This window comes from Poecile atricapillus, chromosome W (assembly GCF_030490865.1).
Source record: "Poecile atricapillus isolate bPoeAtr1 chromosome W, bPoeAtr1.hap1, whole genome shotgun sequence".
NCBI lineage: Eukaryota > Metazoa > Chordata > Aves > Passeriformes > Paridae > Poecile > Poecile atricapillus.
The window spans coordinates 65,484,152-65,494,081 of NC_081288.1; positions in this window are offsets into that span (position 1 = coordinate 65,484,152).

The following is a 9,930-nucleotide window of genomic DNA, read 5'->3' on the forward strand; positions in this document are numbered from 1 at the left end:
CTATAAAAAAAGATCTGAAGTAATAAACGAGATAGGAACTCTCCTGTTCAACTCACAAGAGAGTCTGTGTCATTCTTCTCGCCGTTCCCAATAGAAAAACATCTGGTGACCCCGACTTTCGGTGTAGCCGACTGTCTTGGTTCTAGAATACAGGTGTCTGCTAGGGAGGGCAGGAGCCTCCCTTGGGATGAAAGAATGTAGGCCCCCCTCCCTCCGAATTATTATAATTTTGAAATCAAGGGTGTTATAAATGGGATGGCAAAATGAGGTTAAATAGAAAACAATTTATTATAAAGCAATTTCAATAAAACAAACAACAAAAGGAAAAACCACAATAAAATATATCAGCGCAGCGCTGGGTGGACAGGGGTCTATACTCAAAGGTACAGATTTTCCCAAATCCAGGCAGTATGTGTTGCAGTTCGGGGTTCTTATAGGGGTTTTGTGCCCTGAGGCCAAAACTCCGAGCAGTCACTGTTCAACAAAGAGTCTTGATGGTTGGTTGAATGGATTTCCTGGAACCGGCGAACTGAATCAATAGACAGTTGGGCAGAGTCTCTTTGCATGTAGAAAGGTTCTGAGTGTCTCTTGATTTCATCTTGGGTTGGGCTATCAGGATGAAGTGGTTGGGTCCGGGTTGGAGCAGATGAATATCTCGGCTGGGCTTCTCTCTTTGTCCAGTTTGATTGCTTCTCCAACTGTGGCTTGCAGGGTGGGGCGTTTAGGTCCAGTGATGAGTATCTCGTCCGGGCTCGTTTCTTTGTCCAGCCTGATGGCCCGTGTCCTGCTCATTCTCTTAGGTTGATGGGCACCGGCTAGAGTCGTTATCTCTTGAATGGGTATTTGCTGCTGGGTCTGGAGAGGAATCCTTGGGCCACACTATACTTTATATTTTCTTATATCATTATAAATACAGATATATTTATTTAGGCTTTCACAAATTTTTATTCATAGATACATTTATCACAGTCCCCCGCCTAATACTTTATCACATTAAAAATTCGTGTTATTTCATTCAATCTTACTGAGGAAGAACTGTGAAATTTTAACCACATTCATCTTCTTCCCAGTCCAATAGCGAATTCCCACAATATTCCTGAGACCGGTTATGTTTATTTTCAAAATTCTTTAAGGCCTTAATTGCGTTCTTGTTCTCCTTTTCCTCCTCTAATTTCATCAGCTTAGAGAGAGAAGTAGGTTTCCCTTGTGCTTTCTCTGGATCAATTGGAAGGGTGGCAATCTGCATTCCTTGCACAACAGAGTGAATTAATCTGATGAAGCAAGGAATTAAACAGGGGAGGAAAATGATTCCGGCAATTGAACAGGCTACGAAGAATACTAACTTTTTCCACTAAGCTCCCTGCCCAAATATTTGATCCCACCAGGAGGCTTATAGAATTTAATTCCACTTTTGAACTGGCACATGTGCTACTTTCTTTATTTCAGCAGCCAGTCCTTTTATCGTTTCTCCATAATCGTCTATTTCCATGCAGCACTCGGACTCGTTGTATCTACCACACACTCCTCCCTCCTCGGCTAGCAAATAATCGAGAGCTAATCTGTTTTGGTATACGAAAGCTCTCATTTGTGAGTGCTGTTTTGCTAGGAGTTCTAGGGCTTCTGAGGTGTGGTTGGAAACTACTTCCACTACCACTTGTAACCTGATAAGCCTGTTGAGGAGATAAATGGGGGTTCTGTAACCCCAACTGCCATCATTTGCCCAAGTAGCGGGCCCATAATATTGAATGATCCTTTCGGCAGGCCATTCTTCTTCTTTCCATTTCTGGCTGCCTCCTGCCATTGGTAGTTCCCGTTTTAATTCCCTCCTTTGTCTATTTAATGTTTCAAAGAGGGGGGCCCCCAATGATTTACTCTCTGTTCTGGGTAGAGTAAAGAAAAAGGGCCGAATTATTCCGAGTGTGCAGGATGCCTTCCATTTTCTAGGTAGCTCACTATATGCCTTTTTACCACATATTCAATAAATGCCGTCAGGAGCCTCCCAGCCCTTGTTCGTTTTTGCCAGATCATCCCAATATTCTTTTAGGCCTTCTAGGGCATGGAAGGGATTGGCCTCGGAGCTTTTTTACCAACATAGTTCAATCATTTCCATCCATTCGCAGTGATTACCCCGGGTGCGACTCCAATAGCCCGCGGGTGGTTCAGGTTGCCAAGTCTTTGTTTTACTGTCAGAATTCACTGTGAGTGTGTTTATACATGGGGTATCACCCACTAAATCAGTAAATTCTCTCCCTTCTCTGCTAATGCAGATAGTACCGATTATTCTTTGATCTATCACCCACCCCTCGAGTCTTCTCGTTGTTTTTAACATCTTTAAGCCCTTCCATTTTAGGAGTTGCTCTGGGGTGAGTCCTTCTCCCTTCCATGGCCACCTTTCGGCCGATTTTAAACCACCACATATCCAACAATTAGACAGACCTAATTCTGTGGCTATTTCTTGCATAAGGTCTATGAATAGATTCTGGTTGGGGTTTGGTAATCCCCAGTTGCTGTATTGTTTCTCTAATTGTTCATAATGTTCACTAAGAGAGTTAAGTCTCTCTTGTTCTAGCCTCTTCCTTCCAATTTCTACTTCTCGCTTCTTTAATTCCAGGGTTAGTTGTTTTATTTTACTTTCAGGGTCCAACCCTTCCTCATCTTTGGAGAAGCAGAATACCTGATCAAACTGTAAACATACCCGGTCATCATCACTTTGTAACAAGTCCAGAATTATTGGTTCATTACTAAAGGAGGCTTTTTCTCCGTGTTTTAAATTTTTACCTTCCCAATATAATTTCCCTCCTATAGTACATGTTTTCAAGTTTGCTTTATTGTAACACAAAGGATTGATTTTGTAATATTGCTACAAAGGTGGATTGTCGCTTTCCTCCGATCCAGACAGTTTTGTTACATTGGCTACAGATAGAAACGGGAGGAATCACTCCCACTTCTCTTCTATACCTGAAGTGGGCAGCTCTGGTCTTTTGTCTCATAGGAATCTGAAACTGCCCGTCCTTAAAACTTGCCCCTGAGCGAAAACACCAAACCTCCCCCTTTAAATTACAGAGATTATACTAAGTGCCGTTAGATATGCAAAACCCTTTCTGTCGTTCTGGAGGACAGTCCATCATTCATTCAGTTTCTGTGGCAGTCCGACACTGCTCACACTTCCCCAGGGGACTCTCCCCCGGAGGTACCTTGGGACTCATTCCCTCGGCCAAGCACACGGCTAGATTCAGGACTATCAGGATTCCCCACCGTTGTATCCCTCTGCCTTGCCCTTCGCCCGTATAAGAATATACGGCGGGGATTACCATCTTCTCGGCAGCAGGGATAATCTTCAGGGGCCCTTGAAGTCCTAATGGCATACCTTCTTTTGAAAGTAGCCCACCAAGACGACCTGATTGTGTCTGTGCTACACGGAACTTTGACTGTCTTCCGGCACTCGATTTCCAAAGCCTCTGCCTTGGAATCTAGTTTACCTCCTAATCCTTTTTGAAAAAGCAGGAACCACTCAGGAGAGTCTAGTTCCAAAAATCCCGCCCGGGTGGCAAGTGATAAGAAACGGCTAGTTTCCTCCTGTTTTTTTTCCAGACACTTAGTAAACAATCCTTTAGGCTTGTGCCCTCCCCAATAGTGGGTTACCCAAATTTGTTTACAATAAACGCACTTGAAATGAATAAATGGAAAGCAATCACATTCAGGGTTAATACAACTTATCTGGTCGTCACTTGTCATTTGTGATGACGCCGGAGTTTAATTTTCAATTCTCCCGGAGGTGTGGTGACTTTTCACTCGGAGGCATCGTAATCCTTTCCTTTTTTTACATGGGATGAGTGTGTCCAGCCTCTTTCTGCAGTCCGGACAGCTGTGTCCCTGGTCAGGAGAACGAGAAATGGTCCCTCCCAGTGGGGGTTGAGGGGGAGTTCCTTCCAAGCTTTGATCAGGACTTTATCCCCAGGCTGTATCTGGTGTATTGCAAATCCTAGTGTTGTGCTTTGGGGAATTAGTCCTCTTTTCCACAGATCCTGCAAATTTTTGTTTATAGAAATGAGATATGGTTGTATCTGCACATCCTCCACCTGAGGGTGTCCCACCGGCATTCCATGTTTGTATGGCATCCCATATAACATTTCAAAGGGAGACAGACCTGTCTCAGAGTGTGGCATGGTTCTTATATTTAGTAAAGCAAGGGGAAGACACTTAATCCAGGACATCTTTGTTTCAATTATGAGTTTTGGCAGTTGGGATTTCAACGTTTGATTCATTCTTTCTACCTGTCCTGAACTCTGAGGATGCCAAGGGGTGTGATATTGCCATCAGATACCTAGAGCTTCTGAAATTTGTTTAATAATTTTTGACGTGAAATGTGTTCCTTGGTCAGAATTAATGCAATCTACTATCCCATATCTAGGAATGATTTCCTCTAATAAAATTTTTGACACGGTTTGGGCTGTTGCCCTTGCTCTGGGAAAAGCTTTTACCCAATGTGTCAATTTATCCACTATTACTAATAAAAATTTGTATCTACCGATTTTTGGTAGTTCGGTGAAATCCACCTGAATTCTTTCAAATGGCCTGTATGAGAGAGTGCGACCTCCCCAAGCCGTTTGCCTAAATTTGGATCGGTTTACTTTTTGGCATATCACACACCCTTGTACCTCCTGTTTAGCGAGTTCAAAGATCCCTTTGCACCCGAAAAATTTTAGAAACTTCAGCTAATGTCCGAGTTCCCCAATGAGTCTGTTTGTGTAATCTTCGCAGTATCCCCCTTGCCATCCCTTTTGGAATTAATTCTCTCCCATCAGGCAACCACCATTTTCCCTTTTCAAAGGTTCCTCCTACCTTTCTGAATTCTTCTATCTCCCTTTCCGAAGGGAGCGTGGGGATTTCTGGTGATTCCTCCGGGGTTATTTCAGGAATACTTACGGTTAACAAAGCCGCTCGTTTTGCCTCTTTGTCTGCCAGGTTGTTACCTCGGGTGTGGAACTGCCATCCTGTCTGGTGTCCTTTTACATGGACAACCGATATTTCCTTCGGTTCTCTGACAGCCTTTAGAATTTGTCGAATGATCTCCCCGTGGATTAACCCTTTTCCTTTCGTATTTATCAGACCTCTTTCTTCCCAAATTTTTCCAAAGGTATGTACTACTCCAAAAGCATACCGCAAATCTGTATAGATGGTCCCCCTCTTTCCTTTCAATCCCCGGAGGGCTCTCAGGAGAGCATAAAGCTCGCAAGCTTGTGCAGACCAGCTTGCTTTCAGGGGGCCTGATTCCACAATGTCTCCTGATATGCCATTCACTATAGCATATCCTGACTTTCTTTTTCCCTCAACAACTTTCGAGGATCCATCTATAAACCACTTCTCTCCCCCTTCTAACTCTTGATCTTCTAAAACTGGTCTAACTTTAGTTTGCAATTCCACAGTTTCAATGCAATCGTGTAACAGTTTTTCTGTTGGTTCCCCAAACAGGAACTGCGCAGGATTCTGCACGGTAGTGGTTCTTAATTCTAAACCAGGAGAGCTGATTAAGATGGCTTCATATTTCAGAAGCCTCGAATCAGTCAACCACTTTTCCGCTTTTTGTTGTAAGATGTTTCTTACATCATGTGGGGTGTAGACTATCAAAGGAGTTCCGAAAGTTACCTTTTTTGCTTCCCCTACCAACAAAGCCACTGCCACAATTGCTTGCAAAGTAGGCCAACCCCAACTAACCAGATCTAAAATTTTTGAGAGAAACCCTATGGGCTTCTTCTTTTCTGCCCACTCCTGGGTCAGAACTCCTTGTGCTGCTTGTCCATTCACATCCACGAATAACTGAAATTCTTTATTGGTATCTGGTAAAGTTAGTACGGGGGCAGTTATAAGGGCATTCTTTAATTTCTGAAAATTAAATTCATCTTGTTCAGTCCACTTCAACCTGTCAGTGTTCAATCTTTCATACAAAAATTTCACTCCTTCACTGAAACTTTCAATCCATTGTCTGCAATATCCCAAGAGCCCTAAAAATTGTCTAATTTGTCTTTTTGTTTTTGGTACAAGGAGTGCAAGAATCCCTGCCACCCTCTCAGGGTCTAATTTCTTTTTTCCCTGAGATATCCAATGACCAAGATATTTTATTTCGGGCTCTGTGAATTGCAGTTTGGATTTCGATACTTTTAACCCCTTTTGTCCCAAAAAATTCAACAAGGCAATCGTGCTTCTCCTCACTTTCTCTTCAGTCGTTCCAGCTATCAATAGGTCATCAACATATTGCAGGAGCTTTGTCCCGCCCTCAGGAACAAATTGCGTTAGCAATTGTTCCAAAGCCTGCCCGAAAAGGTTCAGGGATTCCACAAACCCCTGAGGGAGGACTGTCCACCTCAGTTGTTTCCGGTTTGTGTCTGGGTCCTCCCACTGGAATGCAAAATAATTTATACTCTTTTCATCCAGAGGGCAAGTCCAAAAAGCATCTTTCAAATCGATTACACTATACCACACATCCTCAGGTGAGAGCCTGTTTAGTAATGTGTAAGGATTGGCCACTACTGGGAAGCTGGTTCGGGTTCTAGCATTTACAGCTCTGAGGTCCTGAACCAATCGGAAACTGCCATCCGCCTTTCTTACAGCCAGGATGGGGGTGTTATGCTGAGACATGCAGGGTTCCAGAGTACCCCCTTTTAGGAGGTCGTCAATTACTTGTTTCAATCCCCTCCTCCCTTCCATCGGGATGGGGTATTGTTTGACCCTTATAGGGTCTTCAGGGTCTTCGATTTCTATTTTAATGGGTTTGATGTCTAATTTCCCTACTTCCCCTTTTGAGTGCCACACTTTAGGGTTAATTTCTTCTTCGTCCTTGGGAGTCAGTTTGATTATTTTCACTACTAATTCAGAGTTTTTAACACTGATATTAATTCCTAAAGCAACAATCATGTCTCTTCCCAACAAATTATAATCTGCTTCTTCTACAAGCAACAAATTCCCTAAGCAAATTTTATTTTCCGATTCTATTTCTACATCTTTTATTAGATACTTTGAAAGGATCTCCCTTGGCACCGATTACAAAAACCTTTTCCCTGCTTGCCACACATCCCTCTGACAATTTCTGCAAAGTACTTCTCTCTGCTCCAGTGTCCACTAGAAAGCTTACCTCCTGTCGCTGGGGACCCACTTTTAATTTTATCAAGGGCTCCTTGGATGTTCTTGTCCCCAAATTAAAGAGCCCCAGACACCCCTAATCTTCTTGAAAAATTTTTTCATCTTTTATTCTTTGCCTACAGTCCCGCTGAATGTGTCCTACCTTCTTACAGTAGTAACATTCAGGGAGCTCTCTCCGCGGGGTCGGGGCTGCCCTGTGAGGGCCTCTCTGTTTTCTAGGCAGTGTTTTAAACTTACCTTGTGTTTGCTCTTGCTTTTGGACTTCCTTGACCGCAGTTACTAAAACCTTAGCTTGCAGTCTTTGTTTCTCATCCTCTCTCCTCATGTATATTTTCTGAGCTTCCCTTAGAAGCTCCTGGAGGCTTTTATCCTGCCACCCATCGATCTTTTCCAATTTTCTCCTGATGTCCTCCCAGGATTTGGCAACAAATTGTGTTTTTAGCAGAACCTCCCCCACGGGGGAGTTTGGGTCAGTCACAGAGTAAATCTGGAAACTTCGCCACAATCTCTCTATCCATTCGGTGGGCGATTCCTCCTTCCCTTGACACTCCCCGAAAACTTTACTAATATTCTGACCCCGGGGAACCACCTCTCTTATTCCCTGAATAATCATGTTCCTCAAATCTATCATGCTTCGCCTGCTCTCCTCCGTCTGGGCATTCCAGCTCGGGCTCACACTAGGCCATTTCTGGTTACCTGGTGTCCCCTGTGGATTGCGTCGGTCCCAGTCTCTGATACCAGCTTGTTTAATCATCTCTCTCTCCTCTTGATTAAACAATGATATCAGGATTGCCGTAAGATCATCGAATGTATAAATACTACTCCCCAAAAAGTCATCCAACCTTTCAGCCACACCGAAAGGATCGTCCAGCAATCGCCCCATCTCTTTCTTAAACGCCCGTACATCCCCGGAGTTAAGGGGAACATTCACAAATCCAATCACTCCTGGAGCTGTCGGTACTTCCCTGAGAGGGAGTAACCGGTGCTCGCTCTCACTTTCTCTCCACTCCTCACCCACCATTTTTGCTTTTAAACGGGTTCTACTTGCGGGAGGGGAACTGTGGTTTGTGAGAGTTTTTCCTTTTGTTAATTGTGGGAACTCTGCCGCCACCCGGTTAACGGGAGGGGCCCCTTCTGTTATATGGGAGGGTCCCGGCTGTGGCGGCCGGACTGGAAATTGTGGATAGAGTGTTCCCCAGCCCTGCGCAGGACGAACCTCTGAAGAGGCTACGGTGGCTATGGTATCCGCAGGCGGGGGCAAAGGGAGTGCTGCCGGCACGGCTGCCGACACCGATTCTTCCGCTCTGGATACATACATCTCAGCGGGTTGTTCCTGGGAGCCTGAAGGTGCCGAAGGCACCACTTGGTCTCCGGAAGGGGGCTCTGCCAGTCCATGGTACGGGGGTGGTAAATGGTCGAGAGGTTCCCAGGGTTCGGTTTTTGACCCACGTTTTTCTTTTTGCTTTATTGGGAATAACCCTACCCTGGCCATTAACCAGAGTTTAGCATATTCCCTCTCCTCGGGATCCGAGAGGACTTTGCTCTCTACGTAGGAGAGCAATTCGTTACACGTCCATCTTTCAAATGTGCCTAACACTGGCCAAGTGAGGTGATTCCTCAGCTCCTGCCCTCCCCAGATCTCTGTGCAATACTGAATCATTTTCGCCTTAGACTTTCTCTTTCTCTGGGGACAATTTTCCCAGTATTTTAACATCCATCCCAAGGGACTTTCCGGTGGGATGTCCAGCGATCCCTCTGCCTGAACGGAGGGACCCTTCCCGGTGGTCTTTCTTTGTATCTTACTCTTCTTCTGCCCCATGTTTAGTAAAAAAATTTCTTACCTTCCTTCGACTCCTCTGTGAGTCTTTTTTCGTCTCTACGTTGTGTCTGTTCTGCTTTTACCTGAGAGATCAAAGTTTGCTAATACTCACCTCTCAGCTAGCTGAGCTGAGGTCTCTTGTATTCAGCACTCCGATCCTCTTCTGGACCTTTCCCTGGGTCCATTGACTGAAAGGGTTTACCAATTCCTGAGCTCGACAGGACGTATCCTTCCCCTTTAGCCCCTTGTGATCGGTCCCCCGAGACTCCCTTTCGTCCCAGGTTTTTTACAAGTGTGTGGAGAGAGAACTTTCTCACACCGAATCGCTTCCTTCCAATTCCCTCGCGGGAGGATGGAAACGCGACCTTGAAGTCCGCACTCGCTCTGTGATCAGATCACGTCTCACACATTCGCCCAATCACCCGCTCAACCTCACAGTACTTACAGCTATTTCCTGCGAGGGTGTCTTCGTGCACAGTAGACTTTTTACGAGCAACCAAGCCGCGGCTTTCCGAAGGCTCCGTGCCTTCCCGAGCTCACTGCTCCGGATCCGTCTCTCTTTTATTGTGGTTTTTACCTTAGCCTAAATTTGGTTCAGATATCGGAATGGGCTGCGGAGGTTCTCGACTCACCAGGCCGCCAGAAATCGACGGGGGTACCCGTCCTGGGCAGCGAGATTCTTCCGCAGTTTTCTCCGATCCGAGTTCACGGCACCAATCTGTTATAAATGGGATGGCAAAATGAGGTTAAATAGAAAACAATTTATTATAAAGCAATTTCAATAAAACAAACAACAAAAGGAAAAACCACAATAAAATATATCAGCGCAGCGCTGGGTGGACAGGGGTCTATACTCAAAGGTACAGATTTTCCCAAATCCAGGCAGTATGTGTTGCAGTCCGGGGTTCTTATAGGGGTTTTGTGCCTTGAGGCCAAAACTCCGAGCAGTCACTGTTCAACAAAGAGTCTTGATG